The sequence below is a fragment of the Triturus cristatus genome, chromosome 5_1, assembly GCF_964204655.1.
Source record: "Triturus cristatus chromosome 5_1, aTriCri1.1, whole genome shotgun sequence".
NCBI lineage: Eukaryota > Metazoa > Chordata > Amphibia > Caudata > Salamandridae > Triturus > Triturus cristatus.
In genome coordinates this window covers 42,204,487-42,224,425 of record NC_140587.1, presented here as the reverse complement: position 1 = coordinate 42,224,425, position 19,939 = coordinate 42,204,487, and the positions used below count along the sequence as shown (strand labels likewise).

Genomic DNA, 19,939 nt, shown 5'->3' with positions numbered 1-19,939 from the left:
CAAGTCATCAACTACAAACACCGCCTTGATCAGGTTATCGACTGCAAACACCGCCCTGGTTGAACAATGGCCTGAATGCCAAAAGAGTGGAGTAAAAATGTATATAAGGCTTGTTCGCTGTGGAGTAAAGCAGCAGCCTCCTGGGTTTTGTCTCTGACTAGGTTGGGACTCTGTTCCATAGCCCGGGCTAGTGTAATAAAGGTGGTTCTCTCTGCAGACGAAGGTTTCCGGGTCCACTTTATTATACAAGGAGGGTAAGAGTAGACTCGGGTGATTCCTGCACCGCCAAGCCCCCACTCCTCCTTGAGGTGGGCTTTACTTGGTTCTACAAATGGCGCCTGAACAGGGACACCACGGAGACGTAGGTCTGGCCCGGTGGTCGTGAGGGGGCCCGTGGTGGAAATCCGACCGAGGTACCCTACCCGAGGGACCATTTTGAGTCCCGTAGACCAGAAGTCTTGCACACGGTCTTCCCCATCCGGTATGGGCCAACTGATTGCGTCCCGCTGGTGTCCCCTTAAGTGCGGTCTCTGTCTGGATCTGGACTCGTGCCTATGTCTGCAGAAGAGAACAACATTTTCAGGTAAGGGTGGACTGATCATCCACCACTTGTGCTCTGTTTTCTGTCTGTATTGACTTTTGCAAAAGCCAAGCCAGTGAGGTGGGTGTTTTTATCCCACTGTTGTCTGCCTGAAGTAAAAATATGCCAGTCAGTAGTGAGTTTTGAAAGTTATGTTGTTGCGTATGTACAGAGGACTCCCTTCTGGAGGCAGCCTGCCCGCTTCCTCCAGAAGGAACTCCAAGTTAGGAGATGTATGTTAAATATGGGCCATCTGCTATCATGTTTTCTTCCGTATGGGTAAAATATACGAAACAAAGCAATGTTGAATTACAGTGGCCACAGTTTGGCTCCTTTCATCTCCAGGCCCTTTCGAGCCTGGTGGAGCAGCTGCTCCGCAAACGGTCTCGTCAAGCCATGTTTGACGCCACCGCGTTGTGGAGGAAAGAAATAGATCAAAGAATGAGAAAAAAGCAAGCGTTGAATAAAAAGAAAGAGAGGATGTCTATGGCTGATCATGCGAAAGCGCATTTAGAAAATAAGGTTCAGGAAGGGGTTGAAATGGCAGATAGGCATCATAGGGCTAAGGCGACAAAATGTTACCCCGCTCGTTCTCCAAGGGACCTTGAGGTTGAAGGAGAAGAGGGGGACTCATTGTTGAATGCTATTCTTGAAGGTCCATCTCCTGCCTATGCTCCGGCTCCTATGTATCCCGCTCTTCCTCAAAATGTTCCTAACGCTCCACCCCCACCAGTGGTGGTTCAGGCTGCCCCACCCATTGTACCACTGCCTGCTCCTTTGACTCCCGTCATCCTGCCAGCACCCCTCCCTCCAACAGTTCATACCGCCCCACCTATTGACCCCCACCCCGACCATACATTCCCATCTGCTTGATAATCAGTCTATTGGTACCCCTGTTGGTGACCCTTATGCCACTCCGGACCGAACGAGATGGTCCTCTCTTATGCCCAATACCCTGTTTGGATTCTTCAGTACCCCTAGAAAGGAGTCTTTGAGGTCTGCTGAACTCACTGGGGGTAGTGAAAGGGACGGTATGCGAAAACAATGTGCATTTTGGGTAAATAATGGTAATATTTATGGCGTTGAAAATATCTGGTCGACGTTTAGACAATGGACGGCCATACAACAAACAGACATGGCCGAGTATATGTGCACACTTATAATGAAAAGATACGAAGCATTGTTCATAGATACTCCCCGGGGATTGATTGATTTAAAACTAACTATTGCCAAGGGTCATGTTCAGGGAGATGATATGCATGAAGCCCTTGTTACCATGATTGCGTTCAGAGACACAACGGCTTTCCCGCCACCTCCGAATGACAAAGCCATGCCTATGAGAGAGACAGCTCCCGTCTTTATCCCTGCAGTGCTCGCCAATAACCAGGGTGTTGGAGCAGCCCCAGCCCACTGGCGTAGGATGTGGGTGCATGTCCCATGGAAAAGAGCAAATGTTCTTCAATTGAAATCCCAATTACCAGAACTGCGTAAGAATCCAGCTCTTTACTATCAGGAATTAGGTCAGATTGTTTCCTCTAGTGTCCTTACCGTAGAGGATATTGACTTATTGTTCGGGTCAGTAGTACCACCCGACATATGGGACAAAATACGCCATGCCAACCATAATGCCGCTTTGCATGGTGACTGGACCGACTTTGAGAGGATGGAGAATGACAGAGAGGGAGGGACTAAGCCTCCCAGGCCATCTGTTGCAGCTCATGAAGACCCTTTTGCCCGAAATAGCTGTTAATTGGGATAAGATAAATGCATGTAAACAACGTAAGGATGAGTCTGTTGATGATTTTTTCACCCGCTTCGAAACTGAGTACAAAAGTCACAGTGGATTGGACCCTAGAGCCCCTGGCTTGGGTTCAGTGTTTATTGATAAATTTGTATCTAATTTATTACCGGATCTCTCGGCCCGCCTCAAGAAGGTTGAGAGTACGTGGTCAGCTCAGACTATGGCAGGCATCCTTGCCATGGCCCAATATCATGAGAATTGAGAGAATGAAGATAAAGACAAAGAGGTTAGGAAGAACAAGGACCTTAAAATGAACGTTTTGTTACAACAAGCTTATCCACCCCGGGGACAAAATGCTCGAGGCCAAGGTCCACCTTCGGACCAGTTCCAGAGGCTGCCCCAGCGCCACCTTCAGTCTCCTTTACAGAAGTCCATCAGTTCGGCAGGTCCCGTTGATAAAGACCAGTGTGCCTACTGTAAGGATTATGGCCACTGGGTTAGTGAATGCCCGGTATTAGCCCAGAATATTCAGTCAGGAAAAACTAGGCCCGAACCCAAAGGGAAAGAAATATGGGACCTCCTAGGCAGACGCGTGCACCAGATCCTAATGTTCGACCCCATATGGATCCGCCCCAGGGTACAGTTAACAGATTTGACAACGGGTATGAGGCCACTAGGACCTACTTTAACGATGATTATGATGAGACCGATGAGACAGGTTTCTACCAGCCATAGGAAAGCCAGGAAAGGGGTAATGTAAGAATGCCAATTCCTGTGGATCAGCGAGGTCCTTATGTACAGATGTCAGTTGCAGGGGATAAAAATAAGTTTCTCCTAGACACCGGGGCTACTAGATCCTCTGTTGCGCACACCTTGATACAGAAGGCACCCCTTTCTGGCTCCCTCAATGTCTCCGTGGGTTTTTCTGGGGTCCCTGTCACCAACCCCGTCTCTAAGCCTCTCCCGCTGGATCTCGGTCCAGCTCATATGGATGCTCCTTTGATTCTCACGAATGGATGTAGTGAACATTTGCTGGGTATGGATTTGTTAAAGGCTTTACATGCTACCATTTCTTTTAGTCCTGATGGCGTGTCCCTTACCATATCACCAGATTCCTCCGCCACTATGTTCCTGTCTGGACCCCTCCCTCCCGTTCTGCAGGCCTTACCCTCATCACTTTGGGCCACTTCTGACACTGATGTAGGACTTCTTGACATTTCTCCACATACTGTCCGTATACAGCAAGGTGCCCAACTGCCCCGGCTTTGCCAGTATCGCCTTCCCCAGGAAGGTGAGGCTGCCCTATTAACTATAATATCAGATTTCGTGAAAACGGGAGTAGTTGAGGAGACACGTGGTAATGAGTGTAACAGCCCAATTCTTCCAGTTCTTAAAAAATGTATTGATCCCTCTCCCGCGGCCCCCAAAATCTATCGGTTTGTCATCGATCTGCAGGCTCTCAACAAAATTACGGTCTCACAGTATCCCGTTGTCCCTGATATCACAGCCCTCTTGACCATGGTCCCAGCGACCGCCACTAATTTTTCTGTTATTGACCTAAAGAATGCGTTTTTCAGCATTCCCATACATCCGGACAGTAGACATCTTCTTGGTTTCTCCCTTGTAGGGCGGAGTTTCCGGTTCTGCCGCGCCCCCCAAGGTTCTACTGAAAGACCCAGCATCTATAATCAGGCTCTCAAGAATCAGTTGGACTCCCTGACGCTCCCAGCAGGAGCCACTCTGTTGCAAAATGTAGATGACCTCTTAATTGCAGCCACTACGGCTCCACTTTTTGAACAAGCAACAGTACGTCTGCTTCACCACCTTGCCTCCCACAATCATAAGGTTTCCTTGAACAAATTGCAATTTTGTCGAGAGAAAGTGACCTACCTCGGCCACCTCCTCTCCAAGGAGAGAAGACACCTTACCGCTGACCGAGTGTCCCTTATTACCTCCATGCCTCCCCCTTTGACACAGAAACAAGTACGTGCCTTTATAGGCCTCACTTCCTATTGCAGACAATGGATCCCTAACTTCTCGGCCATTGTCAAACCTCTTTTAGCTCTCACTACTAAAGATATGCCAGAAAGAGGTTTTCCATGGACAACTGAGCATGTGGCTGCCTTTCAGACACTCAAAGATGCCTTATGTACAGCTCCAGTGTTAGGCACCCCAGACTGTGGCAAACATTTTTTTCTTTTTGTCCATGAGACACATGGCTGCGCTTGCGCGGTCTTAATTCAGATTTTTGGAGACAAACATCGCCCTTGTGCTTATTTCTCGGCTACACTTGACCCAGTAGCCCGAGCCCTCCCTGGATGTTTACGCGCAACTGCTGCTGCTGCACTTATGGTCCGCCAGAGCGCAGGTATTGTTATGTCTTCACCCCTGACCTTAATGGTCCCACTTGCAGTAGATCCCTTGCTCAACAACACCAAGACACAACACCTTACCAGTGCACGACTTACAGGTTATGAGCTCACTCTTTTTACCAGTCACATTGACATTAGGAGATGTAATATTCTAAACCCAGCTACACTACTCCCGACTGAGACACAAGGGAAAAATTCTGACCCTCATGACTGCATATTACGGACTGAAGAAGAGACAAAGGGTCGTGTGGATCTACAAGACACCCCCCTAACAGACGCTGAGGGAACACTATACATAGATGGTTCATGTCTTAAAAGATCGGATGGAACCACATCTGCTGCATATGCCCTCACCACTCTTGTTACAGTAGTTGAGACAGCACAAATTCCACAGGCATCGGACCGAGCGGCTGAATTAATGGCCTTGACATGAGCTTGTGAAATCAGTAAAAACATGACTGTTAATATCTATACGGACAGTCAATACGCCTTTGGGGTGGCTCACAATTTTGGCAGACTCTGGAAAGAAAGAAATTTTCTCACCTCACATGGGACTAGAATACAACATTATCCCCTGATACACAGACTTCTAGATGCCTTGACATTACCTAGAAAAGTTGCAGTGATTAAATGTAAAGCCCACCAGAAAGTGACTGATGATGTAGGGGAAGGCAATGCCCTTGCAGACCAAACAGCAAGACAGACTGTTCTAAGTAAATCAGATGGAATGTTTGTGACAGGACCAGCCAGATGGGTGGTGGAAGGAGAAATGTTGTAAAATACCAGTCAGAGTGTGGTCGAGATTCAATCTCGTGCCACTGCAAAAGAACTGCACACATGGGAGGAACATCTGGCAGAGAAAGAGATAGAGGGATGTTGGGTGCGTATATCCGAAGGGAGGCAATAGATGTTACCAGACAGTCATGTCCCCCCGGTTGTCACTATGGCCCATGGCCCTGCTCATATCAGTGTGAAGGGAATATGCAAGTTACAAGAGCCAACATGGTATAATGAGAAAATACCCCTATATGCTGACCGAGTGATTAAGTCATGTATGATCTGCCTTATGCACAATCCAGGAAAAGGTACAGTGACCCCCGCTGGTGGCTTCTCCCCTCCTACGTTTACTTTTGAGGCCATCCAGATGGATTATATCCACATGGACAGGTGTGCAAATTTGAAATATGTCCTTGTAGTGGTCTGTGCCTTCAGCAGATGGGTGGAGGCCTACCCCACCAAGGATTGCACTAGCTATTACAACGGCTAAAGTTTTGTTGAAAGAATACTTTCCCCGATTTTGGGTTGCCCCGTTTGATTTGGAGTGACAATGGCCAACATTTTACAGCCAATGTGGTCCAGTTTGTGTGTTCCGGGCTTGGTGTCAGACAAAAGTTTCATGCTGCTAATCACCCCCAGTCAGCCGGGTTGGTGCAGAAATACAATGGGGGACTTAAATCAAAATTGGCCAAAATAGTGGCAGAAACAGGTGTTACCTGGGTAGATGCCCTCCCCCTTGCTCTCTTGTCAGTAAGGACGACTGCCCACTCAAGGATAGGATTATCTCCCTACGAATTGGTATTCGGTAGACCAGCTAATGTATGGGGCGTACCAAGGGCAAAGAAATTGTCTGATGTTGAGTTCCCAGTATTGACTGATTACCTATACCAGTTAACTGTTTCTTTCGTACTCTTTATCATCAGGTACACGCTGCTATCCCTGACAAGAGCGAAGGCCCGGGTCACACCATCCAGCCAGGTGAATGGGTGGTAATCCGAAATTTCCAGCGTACCAAGTGTCTGGAGCCCCGCTGGTCGCACCCCCGACAGGTTCTTCTGGTCACCCGCACTGCTGTAAAAGTCTAAGGAAGAAAGAACTGGATTCATGCTACCCACTGCAAGAGGGTGCCTCTCCCCCTTCCATACGACCAATGGGGGAAAGAAGGACTGCCGGATTGCGACACAGAAGTAGTACCGACCTTTGTCCCTTTCAGTGATGCTCGACTTCATTACACCACTACGAAAGCCGAAACTGATCCAATCTTGGGGGGTGCAGTCGTCCCTCCTCTGCAGGATCAGGGGAAGGAACAAGAAGCTCTCTTTCCAGACCACTCCATACCTTCTTCCACTCGCTACAACTTTAGACCATGAAAATGGCTGGCCCTTGACTCTGTTTGGTGTCTATAGGCTGTAGGGCTGTGATATCCCGGCTGAGACCGGTGCTGGTATGCTGGACCAAGGGGATGTCCATAGGACTCTTGGTATCCACATCCAGTGAAGCAACCACCAATCACAGACAGCCGCTAGTGACAACAGGCGGAGCACAATGGCAGCAGTCCGAGGATCTGAAGCGCACAAGAAATATGTCAAACTTCTGAACAATAAATGTTTCCTTTTCACAATAGTTATACTTTTTACTCTCCTCATCCTGCTGGTTGTGGGATGGCTTCTGTTACTGACCTCTCCCCCAGCTCCTCTGGTTACGACACCGACACCTGCGGAACATCTCCACGCCACCTTGTCACTCCATGAACTACCACGATGCCTGGAATTCATGAACAATACTTTTGTACAATTATTGCACCAGCATCAGCTTGTGATTAATACTTCGAACTGTTGGGTATGTGGGCTCATGCCACACTCTATGACACACACTGTCCCCTACCTCGTCTATCCATTTTCAGTTTTTGGGTCCTCTCTGGCTTGGAGGATGCTCGTCACCGATGCATATATGATCAATGGAACAACAAGCTCCATCATTGGCGATTTTTATGACACTTTCACCCGAAACAGAACAGGCAATGTCAGTAATCCTTTCTGCCGTACTGCGACATCTGACATCTTGAACATTTCTCGTGCTGAATGCAATGAGATGGTTGTGTTCAACACCTCGAGTAGAATAATCTTTTCTTGCTTCCAGTCCAGACGCAAAGTTCCCACCAAATTGCAGGCTTTCAATGTGATCAGCACGCATGGCCAGGTGTGCCTGAAAGGATTGGGGACCCAGGATGTAGGAGTCAGGGACTGCGTAATAGTCAGTACACTGAATATTACCTCACCACCACTCCTAATCGCTTCTCCAAATACATATTTTGTTTGTGGACAGTCTGCTTATACCTGGCTTCCCGGAAATTGGTCAGGTGTGTGTTATTTGGTCTTTCTACTCCCCCCTACCTTTACTGCTGTTGGGACGCATCACTTGACCAATCCCCACCTCCACCATCGTATGCCTAGGGGAGTAATTGAAGCCAATGACACTGCAGGACAGGAGGCGGGGGATTTCTTCAAAGGTTTTCTGCCGTTCTTGGGTCCTATGGTCAACAGCCGCAACATACGACACCTTACCCGAGTGGTGGAGGCCACCGTTAATGAAACAGCAGGGGCATTGGGCAACATCACCGCAGAGCTTCAGGCGGACCGCCTGATGACACTACAACATCGAATGGTACTTGACATCATCCTTGCTGACCGTGGTGGTGTATGTAAACTGATCGGCTCCAACTGCTGCATTTACAGACCTGATAACACTCCATCAGTCTATCAAGCTATCCAACGTCTGCATAAACTTTCCTCTGAGATTCATCAACAACATGGGCTGGATTTGGGGCCTCCTTTCCAGATGGGGATGGGGTTCCTCATTTTTCTTGACTTGGGTATGGCAGTCATCATCTCATGCTGCCTGTGTATCCAGTGCTTGCCTATGCTTTGTGCTATGTGTACACAGACCCTTAAAAGTTCCCCGGCCAGTACACGTGACACCAACGTAAGGATAATGCTTCAACAAGAGATTGGCGACCTAATGCAGATAGACATCTCCTAAGAAACATGTTTTGCCACTCAATGGCAAAAGGAGGGTCTGAAGAAAATGAGTTTATACTAGGTTCTATTAATTTCCTTACATACCTCCATTCCTTGCCATCTCGTGACAAAACCCTGCCTACAGCTTCTGTTTCTGCTGACGCTCAAAACTATCGCATACCCAAGTCCCCTTGTTCTTTGCAGTTCTCAAATTCATCAACAGAAAGCCATGAGACACCTACGCCCTGTGTAAACAAGCTTGTTTTTCATCTTCTGCTTCCTGCTTGGTAACCATCCTTGACACCTTGATCAGGTTATCTGGACAATGGTCTGAATGCCGAGCCTTGATCAAGCTGATTGAACAATGGTCTGAATGCCGAGCCTTGATCAGGTCATCAACTACAAACATCGCCTTGATCAGGTCATCAACTACAAACATTGCCTTGATCAAGTCATCAACTACAAACACCGCCTTGATCAGGTTATCATCTGCAAGCACCGCCCTGATTGAACAATGGACCGAATGCCAAAAGAGTAGAGTAAAAATGTATATAAGGCTTGTTCGCTGTGGAGTAAAGCAGCAGCCTCCTGGGGTTTGTCTCTGACTGGCTTGGGACTCTGTTCCATAGCCCGGGCTATTGTAATAAAGGTGGTTCTCTCTGCAGACGAAGGTTTCCGGGTCCACTTTATTATACAAGGAGGGTAAGAGTAGACTCGGGTGATTCCTGCACCGCCAAGCCCCCACTCCTCCTTGAGGTGGGCTTTTCTTGATTCTACAAATGGCGCCTGAACAGGGACACCACGGAGACGTAGGTCTGGCCCGGTGGTCGTGAGGGGGCCCGTGGTGGAAATCTGATGGAGGTACCCTACCCGAGGGACCATTTTGAGTCCGGTAGACCAGAAGTCTTGCACACGGTGTCCCCTTAAGTGCGGTCTCTGTCTGGATCTGGACTCGTGCCTACGTCTGCAGAAGAGAACAACATTTTCGGGTAAGGGTGGACTGATCATCCACCACTTGTGCTCTGTTTTCTGTCTGTATTGACTTTTGCAAAAGCCAAGCCAGTGAGGTGAGTGTTTTTCTCCCACTGTTGTCTGCCTGAAGTAAAAATATGCCAGTCAGCAGTAAGTTCCGAAAGTTATGTTGTTGCGTATGTACAGAGGACTCCCTTCTGGAGGCAGCCTGCCCGCTTCCTCCAGAAGGAACTCCAAGTTATGAGATGTATGTTAAATATGGGCCATCTGCTATCATGTTTTCTTCCTTATGGGTAAAATATACGAAACAAAGCAATGTTGAATTACAGTGGCCACAGTTTGGCTCCTTTGATCTCCAGGCCCTTTCGAGCCTGGAGGGGCAGCTGCTCCGCAAACGGTCTCGTCAAGCCATGTTTCACTCCACCACGTTGTGGAGGAAAGAAATAGATCAAAGAATGAGAAAAAAACAGGCGTTGAATAAAAAGAAAGAGAGGATGTCTATGGCTGATCATGCGAAAGCGCATTTAGAAAATAAGGTTCAGGAAGGGGTTGAAATGGCAGATAGGCATCATAGGGCTAAGGCGACAAAATGTTACCCCGCTCGTTCTCCCAGGGACCTTGAGGTTGAAGGAGAAGAGGGGGACTCATTGTTGAATGCTATTCTTGAAGGTCCACCTCCTGCCTATGCTCCGGCTCCTATTTATCCCGCTCTTCCTCAAAATGTTCCTAATGCTCCACCCCCACCAGTGGTGGTTCTGGCTGCCCCACCCATTGTACCACTGCCTGCTCCTTTGACTCCTGTCATCCTGCCAGCACCCCTCCCTCCAACAGTTCATACCGCCCCACCTATTGACCCCACCCGACCATACATTCCCATCTGCTTGATAATCAGTCTATTGGTACCCCTGTTGGTGACCCTTATGCCACTCTGGACCGAACGAGATGGTCCTCTCTTATGCCCAATACCCTGTTTGGATTCTTCGGTACCCCTAGAAAGGAGTCTTTGAGGTCTGCTGAACTCACTGGGGTAGTGAAAGGGACGCTACGCGAAAACAATGTGAATTTTGGGTAAATAATGGTAATATTTATGGCGTTGAATATATCTGGTCGACGTTTAGACAACAAACAGACATGGCCGAGTATATGGGCACACTTATAATGGAAAGATACGAAGCATTGTTCATAGATACTTCCCGGGGATTGACTGATTTAAAACTAACTATTGCCAAGGGTCATGTTCAGGGAGATGATATGCATGAAGCCCTTGTTACCATGATTGCGTTCAGAGACACAACGGCTTTTCCGCCACCTCCGAATGACAAAGCCATGTCTATGAGAGAGACAGCTCCCGTCTTTATCCCTGCAGTGCTCGCCAATAACCAGGGTGTTGGAGCAGCCCCAGCCCACTGGCGTAGGATGTGGGTGCATGTCCCATGGAAAAGAGCGGATGTTCTTCAATTGAAATCACAATTACCAGACCCCCATAAGAATCCAGCTCTTTACCATCAGGAATTAGGTCAGATTGTTTCCTCTGGTGTCCTTACCTTAGAAGATATTGTTCGGGTCAGTAGTACCACCCGACATATGGGACAAAAAACGCCATGCCAACCATAATGCCGCTTTGCATGGTGACTGGAACGACTTTGAGAGGATGGAGAATGACAGAGAGGGAGGGACTAAGCCTGCTCCGGCTATTCTGGCTCTCCCAGGCCATCTGTTGCAACTCATGAAGGCCCTTTTGCCCAAAATAGCTGTTAATTGGGATAAGATAAATGCATGTAAACAACGTAAGGATGAGTCTATTGCTGATTTATTCACCCGCTTCGAAACTGAGTACAAAAGTCACAGTGGATTGGACCCTAGAGCCCCTGGCTCGGGTTCAGTGTTTATTGATAAATTTGTATCTAATTTATTACCGGATCTCTCAGCCCGCCTTAAGAAGGTTGAGAGTACGTGGTCAGCTCAGACTATGGCAGGCATCCTTGCCATGGCCCAATATCATGAGAATAGAGAGAATGAAGATAAAGACAAAGAGGTTAGGAAGAACAAGGACCTTAAAACGAAAGTTTGGTTACAACAAGCTTATCCACCCCGGGGACAAAATGCTAGAGGCCAAGCTCCGCATTCGGACCAGTTCCAGAGGCTGCCCCAGCGCCCCCTTCAGTCTCCTTTACAGAAATCCATCAGTTCGGCAGGTCCCGTTGATAAAGAGCAGTGTGCCTACTGTAAGGCTTGTGGCCACTGGGTTAGTGAATGCCCGGTATTAGCCCAGAATATTCAGTCAGGAAAAACTAGGCCCTGAACCCAAAGGGAAAGAAATATGGGACCTCCTAGGCAGAGGCGTGCACCAGATCCTAATGTTCGACCCCATATGGGTCCGCCCCAGGGTACAGTTAACAGATTTGACAACGGGTATGAGGCCACTAGGACCTACTTTAACGATGATTATGATGAGACCGATGAGACAGGTTTCTACCAGCCATAGGAAAGCCAGGAAAGGGGTAATGTAAGAGTGCCAATTCCTGTGGATCAGCGAGGTCCTTATCTCCGGATGTCAGTTGCAGGGGATAAAAAGAAGTTTCTCCTAGACACCGGGCTACTAGATCCTCTGTTGCGCACACCTTGATACCGGAGGCACCCCTTTCTGGCTCCCTCAATGTCTCCGTGGGTTTTTCTCTAAGCCTCTCCCGCTGGATCTCGGTCCAGCTCATATGGATGCTCCCTTGATTCTCACGACTGGATGTAGTGAAAATTTGCTGGGTATGGATTTGATAAAGGCTTTACATGCTACCATTTCTTGTAGTCCTGATGGCGTGTCCCTTACCATATCACCAGATTCCTCCGCTACTATGTTCCTCTCTGGACCCTTCCCTCCCGTTCTGCAGGCCTTACCCTCATCACTTTGGGCCACTTCTGACACTGATGTAGGACTTCTCGACATTTCTCCGCATACTGTCCGTATCCAGCAAGGTGCCCAACTGCCCCGGCTTTGCCAGTTTCGCCTTCCCCGGGAAGGCGAGGCTGCCCTATTATCTATAATATTAGATCTCGTGAAGACGGGAGTAGTTGAGGAGACACGTGGTAATGAGTGTAACAGCCCAATTATTCCAGTTCTTAAAAAATGTATTGATCCCTCTCCCGCGGTCCCCAAAATCTATCGGTTTGTCATCGATCTGCAGGCTCTCAACAAAATTACGGTCTCACAGTATCCCGTTGTCCCTGATATCACAGCCCTCTTGACCATGGTCCCAGCGACCGCCACTCATTTTTCTGTTATTGACCTAAAAGATGCGTTTTTCAGCATTCCCATACATCCGGACAGTAGACATCATTTTGGTTTCTCCCTTGGAGGGCGGAGTTTCCGGTTCTGCCGCACCCCCCTAGGTTTTACTGAAAGCCCCAGCATCTATAGTCAGGCTCTCAAGAATCAGTTGGACTCCCTGACGCTCCCAGCTGGAGCCACTCTGTTGCGATATGTAGATGACCTCTTAATTGCAGCCACTTCTGCTTCACTTTGTGAACAAGCAACAGTACGTCTGCTTCACCACCTTGCCTCCCACAATCATAAGGTTTCCTTGAACAAATTGCAATTTTGTCGAGAGAAAGTGACCTACCTCGGCCACCTCCTCTCGAAGGAGAGAAGACAACTTACCGCTGACCGAGTGTCCCTTATTACCTCCACGCCTCCCTCTTTGACACAGAAACAAGAACGTGCCTTTATAGGCTTCACTTCCTATTGCAGACAATGGATCCCTAACTTCTCGGCCATTGTCAAACCTCTTTTAGCTCTCACTACTAAAGATATGCCAGAAAGAGGTTTTCCATGGACAACTGAGCATGTGGCTGCCTTTCAGACACTCAAAGATGCCTTATGTACAGCTCCAGTGTTAGGCACCCCAGACTGTGGCAAACAATTTTTTCTTTTTGTCCATGAGACACATGGCTGCGCTTGCGCGGTCTTAACTAAGATTTTTGGAGACAAACATCGCCCTTGTGCTTGTTTCTCGGCTACACTTGACCCAGTAGCCCGAGCCCTCCCTGGGTGTTTACGCGCAACTGCTGCTGCTGCACTTATGGTCCGCCAGAGCGCAGGTATTGTTATGTCTTCACCATTGACCTTAATGGTCCCACAAGCAGTAGATACCTTGCTCAACAACACCAAGACACAACACCTTACCAGAGCACGACTTACAGGTTATGAGCTCACTCTTTTTACCAGTCACATTGACATTAGGAGATGTAATATTCTAAACCCAGCTACACTACTCCCTACTGAGACACAAGGGAAAAATTCTGACCCTCATGACTGCATATTACGGACTGAAGAAGAGACAAAGGGTCGTGTGGATCTACAAGACACCCCCCTAACAGACGCTGAGGGAACACTATACATAGATGGTTCATGTCTTAAAAGATCGGATGGAACTACATCTGCTGCATATGCCCTCACCACTCTTGTTACAGTAGTTGAGACAGCACAAATTCCATAGGCATCGGCCCAAGCGGCTGAATTAATGGCCTTGACATGAGCTTGTGAAATCAGTAAAAACATGACTGTTAATATCTATACCAGGGGTACTCACAAACTTTCTGTCGTGGGCCAAAATTACAGTGTGGTTAGTGGCCGAGGGCCGCACTGGTAGGGGTGGAGTCAGTGGGGGCGGGATCAGTGGGGGCGGAGCTAGAGTAAAAAAAAAACTTTCAAAACATTAGACAATGCTGTATGTCACAATTAGATGCAACTACAAAGAGCACATTTTGATAATACATTTTTATTTGAAGGCATTTAGTGAAAGTAGAACAGCAAGTACAAAGGCAAACATAATGGGGGAAAAGTATTTCCCAAGGCACAGAATTTATCCACTAATTTTACATTTCATGTCTGCAATTAACTTCTTGTATTCTGGAACCTTTTCAGAGAGTGCAAGTCTCATGAGATGATCCAGATGTGCATCAGTCAGTTTGTTTCTTAGTTTATTTTTTATAGCACCCATTGTAGAAAAGGAATACTTGCATACAAATGTGGAGCCAAACATGCAAAGTATTCTCTGTGCCAAGGTAAAAAGAAGAGGGAATTTTTCAGGTGGCACACTTTGCCAGAAATCTTCTGGTTCCTTTCCCAAGAAAGAGAACTCGAGCACAGAGCTGTATTGCATGTCAATTAGTTCCATCTCAGCTTGTGCCCTTTTCAAACCAAGAAGTTCAGCAGCTTCAAGATTCCTTGCACTAACCATCCATGGATTTTCTACAAGCCTGAAAAGTGGGGTGGGAACTCTGAACTGAGAAAATCGCCTCTTAATGTCCCCAGACATTTCCTCCAGATACGCACACAGATTGAGACTGAACATCATTTCCAGAGCTTTTTCAACCCTCTGTGTTAAAGCCTGCAACTTAGGAAAGTGTGTGAGATCACCATCGTTCATCTGCTCTCAGAACAGCTCGAGTTTACTTTCGAAGGAGTATATGGCACTCATCATTGAGGACACATGTTTCTGTCTGCCTTGAAGTGCCAGATTGAGTGTGTTGAGATGTGAGAAGATGTCACACAGAAAATGGAGCATGGTGAGCCATTGCAAGTCATATAATTCTGGGAAGGACTGCCCTCGGCTGATTACAAATTGTTCAATTTCTGGAAGCAAACTAATACATCTTTCTAGCACTCTACCTTTGCTCAACCACCTAACCTCAGTATGCAACAACAGATCTGCATATTCACTTTCCGCATCCCTCAGCAATGATTTAAAAAGTCTGTGGTTGAGTGCTTTTGCTCGAATATAATTAACAATTTTAACGACTTGCTTCATAACATCATTTAGCTGCCCTTGTTTTATGTTTGCGCATAATGCTTCCTGATGGATTATACAATGATAATCAATTAAAGTGGACGATTGAAGTTTTTTTCTTAACAGAGATACAAAGCCCTTCTCATGTCCAATCATGGAGGGTGCCCCATCTGTATTGACACTTACAGGATTGTTCAATGCCAGGTGATGAGATTCAAAGAAATGACACATGCTGGCCAATACATCCTCTCCTCTTGTGTGACCATGCAATGGCAAAAGGCAGAGAAGCTCTTCCTTTGGAATGATTCCTTGTTCCAAATACCTCACCCAAATCATTAACTGTGCCACATCACCTACATCTGTTGACTCATCCACAGCAATGCTAAAGAAAGGGGACAGCTGGACTGCATTGATGACCTGTGCTAGAACATCGTCACCCTTTGACTCGATTCGACGTGTGCATGTGGAATCTGACAGTTGCAATGCACCGTTTTCCTTCATAATGTTTGATTTATTAGGATAGTTGGCAAATAAAATGTCTGCTGCCGAGAGAAAACACTTCTTAACCAGCTCTGCTTCTGCAAATGGCTTTTTATGTTTGGCAAGTAAGTAGCAAATTTGGAAGGATGCCTCGGTTACTGCCTCGGATTCTTTCATCTGGCACAGAAGGAGCTTTTGTTGGGATAGAAGGGCTTCCTTTAGTGATGCCACCTTCGCAGAACGCAGTTTGGAGTTCAGTGGAAAGTTTGCAGTGTATCCAGAGTGCCGCGTTTTGTAGTGCCGTTCCAGATTATACCTCTTTAGCACATTTACTTTCTCTTTGCAAAGCAAACAAGTGGCTTTTCTTTTGGGCATTGCACAAACAAGTACTCTTCTTCCCATGCTTCCTGGAAGGTCCTGTGTTCGCTCTGGATCGATCTGGGTCGTTTGCAAGGCTTGGAAACTGGACTGTAGGCCATTGCGGAGGAATCGGATTTTCCGCCCGACAGCACCCTACGACTGATAAACCGACACACCCCACGACCGATACTGCGTCACGACCGATGGACCAACACCACTTCTCGCAACAGATCTGTGAGCAACATCAAAGTAATGTTTTGTTTAAACATACAACATAATGGGTAAACCTGCACATGTCACTCAATAGGGATTTGAAATAAATGGCATGCACACGTATCTAAAACCCACGTTCACGCGCAGGTATCTTGGCGCTACATAACAGATGTTTGTTGCTACCCAACTCATTTTATCGACCTCAGATGGATGAAGGGCAGGACCCGCCGGGATTTGAACCTGTGACCATGAGGTAGAACGCAGGCCCCTGCAGTGGACAAGGGGAGGGCCCTGGTTTCAGGTGGGGATTAGTATGGTATGCAGTTTCTGTCATCAGTACTTCTCACCCCTTTCCCCACAAGAGCAGTTTAAACATGCATGAGAAAATATCCTAGTTTGCAAGTACTATGAGTAACCCTGCACTAGACAAAACACCATCTCTCTCTACTAAGAACAGTAATCACTGGAATTAGCAAGACATTTTTATTGTTGCCCAAAAATGTTGGAGGCCAGGAAGGAGGCAGCAAGTGCTTTTAAAACCATATTATACATACAAACACTTCAGCAGCTCTGCCCATAGCACCACATCCTCTCCCCCACTGATCATCATACTGCCCCACTAAGAGAAACTTGCAGTGCACTGACCCGCTATAAACACCTGGATGTGACTCAATTCTAATTACGCACTTGACAAGAACAATATGCTGCCTAAAAAAAATTAACATCCTAGAAAAAGCAAACACTCATAGGGAAGGCAAGATTAAGTAAAGCATGTGAAATGTAAGCAGTGAGTGCTTTCGCATGAAAAGGTAAGGCCATGAATACAGGGCCCGGAAAGGACCCGTTTCAGTGCCCATTGCTTATATCCTTTCAAAACATAGGCGGTATGGCTTAAAAAGACCACATTCGTAAACACACAGTGGCTGTACACATTTTGTTTTCCAATTCACCCATCAAGCAGGTATTTCAGTACCTCCAGGCAAGGTGCACTTTCCCACACAGGGAAAACAATGCTGTTCAAAGAGGGGAGAAAACAAAAGTAGCGCTTCACTGGCAAACACTGTAAAGTGGCGCTAATGTGTTTGGGTGTAAATAAATCAATCTGGCCACCTTGCAACCACTCGGTCTTGCTTTAATTAGTTATTTTTTACATTTGGGATGTTTTATTCCTCTCCACCCCCGAGGCTGCACTGGTGTCAGAAAAAGACGTTCCCAGCAAAAATGTTTTCTTTTGTGGATCCATTTCACAGGGGAGCAAATAAGGAAAGGAGGAAAGAGAGGGTAATACCTGCTTCCTGAAGTCTTGGTTTTCACTAACTGAGGAGCGAGACCGAAAGAGAGGGAAGACTCGGAGGCTTAGAGGCCTCACCGGGGCATGCGCTCACAGTTTAATTTATAGGGGCTTGGGGAGGCTGCGCGCAGGAGCCATATGGACCAAATGTACATAGCTGTGCTTACGAGGCCCCTGCCACTGATGGACTTACCCTCAGAGAGAAGATGAGTGCGGCTATCCCCAGAGATAGGCAACAGAAAACCATGGTCACTACGGAGTAGCCCAGGTACGAAGGCACCTTCTCTGGAGGCAGGGGCGGCCTCGGCAGCTCCAGGCCTCTCACCGCTGTTGGCCACTGACTGGGGTCTTCCAAGTAAGGCGGGTAGAGGAATCCAGGGTGGGGTGGAGGCAGGGCGTCCGCCCTATATCCCTCCGTCGGAGGAGGGGGGGTGGGGTACACCCCGGGTTCAGTATTGGTATGCTCAGCAGGATCCACAAACCAGGCAGAGCGCCAGAAGTCGCCCTCCACGTAGGGGGGTGGGGGGAGGCTGTGTTTGTCAGCTTCAGTTTCAAACGCCATGTTGTTCATGGTTGGAGGTCTCTTTGCTCTGCCCGTCTCTCGCTGTCTCCACTAAGTGCCAGTCAGCACTTCTGCTGAGCCGCTTATCAGACAGTGCCAGGCATGATTGTTAATCAATAGCTGAACATGAATAGGGAAGTGAGGTCACGTGACGTTCTCCCGCGATGGTAAACTAACATTAGTGTGAAAGTTTCACAAAAGATTAAAGATAAAAAAACATACCTGTGCAGGCGCTGCTGTGACGGTTCTCCGGGGCTGGAAGGACGTCATGACACCAGGGGCACAGGAAGCTCACCAAAAGGTCCTTTAAAAGTCAGTTGTAACTAGCGCTAGTTACAGCTGACTTTTAAAGGGCCTGAGCTTCGTGTGACGTCAGAGGCAGGCAACCCAATCGGAGACAAGCAGTAAGCAGAGACGATGGCCGCAGGAAGAAATGATGTGAATACGTATTAAACGCGTATTCACAACGTTTGCTCCTGTGGCCATCTTCCCTGCTTACTCCAGAGAAGTGTACTGTACTCGATCAAGGTCCGTGGGTCACCAATGAAGGCCGGGCGGGCCGCCAGCGGCCCGCGGGCCGTACTATGAGTAACACTGATCTATACGGACAGTCAATATGCCTTTGGGGTGGCTCACAGTTTTGGCTGACTCTGGAAAGAAAGAAATTTTCTCACCTCACATGGGACTAGAGTACAACATGGTCCCCTGATACACAGACTTCTAGACGCCGTGACATTACCTAGAAAAGTTGCGGTGATTAAATGTAAAGCCCACCAGAAAGTGACTGATGATGCCCTTGCAGACCAAACAGCAAGACAGACTGCTCTAAGTAAATCAGATGGAATGTTTGTGACAGGACCAGCCAGATGGGTGGTGGAAGGAGAAATGTTGGAAAATACTAGTCAGAGTGTGGTCGAGATTCAATCTCATGCCACTGCAAAAGAACTGCACACATGGGAGGAACATCTGGCAGAGAAAGATATAGAGGGATGTTGGGTGCGTATATCCGAAGTGGAGGCAATGGATGTTACCAGACAGTCATGTCCCCCCGGTTGTCACTATGGCCCTTGGCCCTGCCCACATCAGTGCGAAGGGAATAGGCAAGTTACCCTCGCTGGGTGAGTCCCTCAGACTTTGCTGGTCTTCACCATCGACTTTCTTCACTCTACACGAGACTTGCTGTTGCCAAGGCTTGTTGGCTGCAATACGGTTGCCGACACCGCAGTCAGCTGCAGACATCGTGGGACACTCCGAATCCAGCTGCTGGTCATCGTCAATCCTTCCTGGACCTCGTGAGCGAAGAGAAAAAACACCCTTGATCACCTGAAATCACCCGACATCCGTGGGCATCCATCTTCCTGGCCCCGGGTCACTGGCAAGTGACTGTGAACACTGTCCCTTCAATTTTCAGGGCATCTGCATCTAGAATCCAGCCTTGGATTCCACCGGACACTTCTTCAGTCGCCGCAAGCAGCAAGTCTTCTTTGGTCTCCATAGAAAACAGCGACACGACCCGACACCAAAAGACACCTATGCACCCGGCTTCCCTGGGTGAGGTAACTCGTGCACTCTGGTCCCTAGTGTGTGTTGGCCCTCGAATTACTTACCCTGTAAGTGGCTTGCTTGTAGACTTCCTCAAAGTACCCTAAAACTTAAAAAATCAAACCGCGACTTTCTCCATTATAATCAATAGGGAACCCGCGGCTGTGTTCACACACTGCATGCGTCTCCCGTGGGTCTGTTACTTACCTGCTTTCACTGCAGTAGTGAAGCCCCAGCGATTCTACAGGC

General features: G+C 47.8%; 1 long non-coding RNA gene across 2 annotated transcripts in view; it reads right to left on the bottom strand.

The window, feature by feature from the left end:
- LOC146830111 (uncharacterized) overlaps positions 1-19,939 on the bottom strand; it is a 119,046-nt gene that overhangs the window by 28,093 nt on the left and 71,014 nt on the right. The window contains exon 1 of one of the 2 annotated variants that reach the window (XR_014961127.1): positions 17,780-18,183. The exons of the other annotated variant lie outside the window; for it this stretch is intronic. This is a non-coding gene — a long non-coding RNA (uncharacterized LOC146830111). Of the gene's footprint in view, positions 1-17,779; positions 18,184-19,939 lie in introns of those variants that run through there. 2 annotated transcript variants of the gene reach the window in all.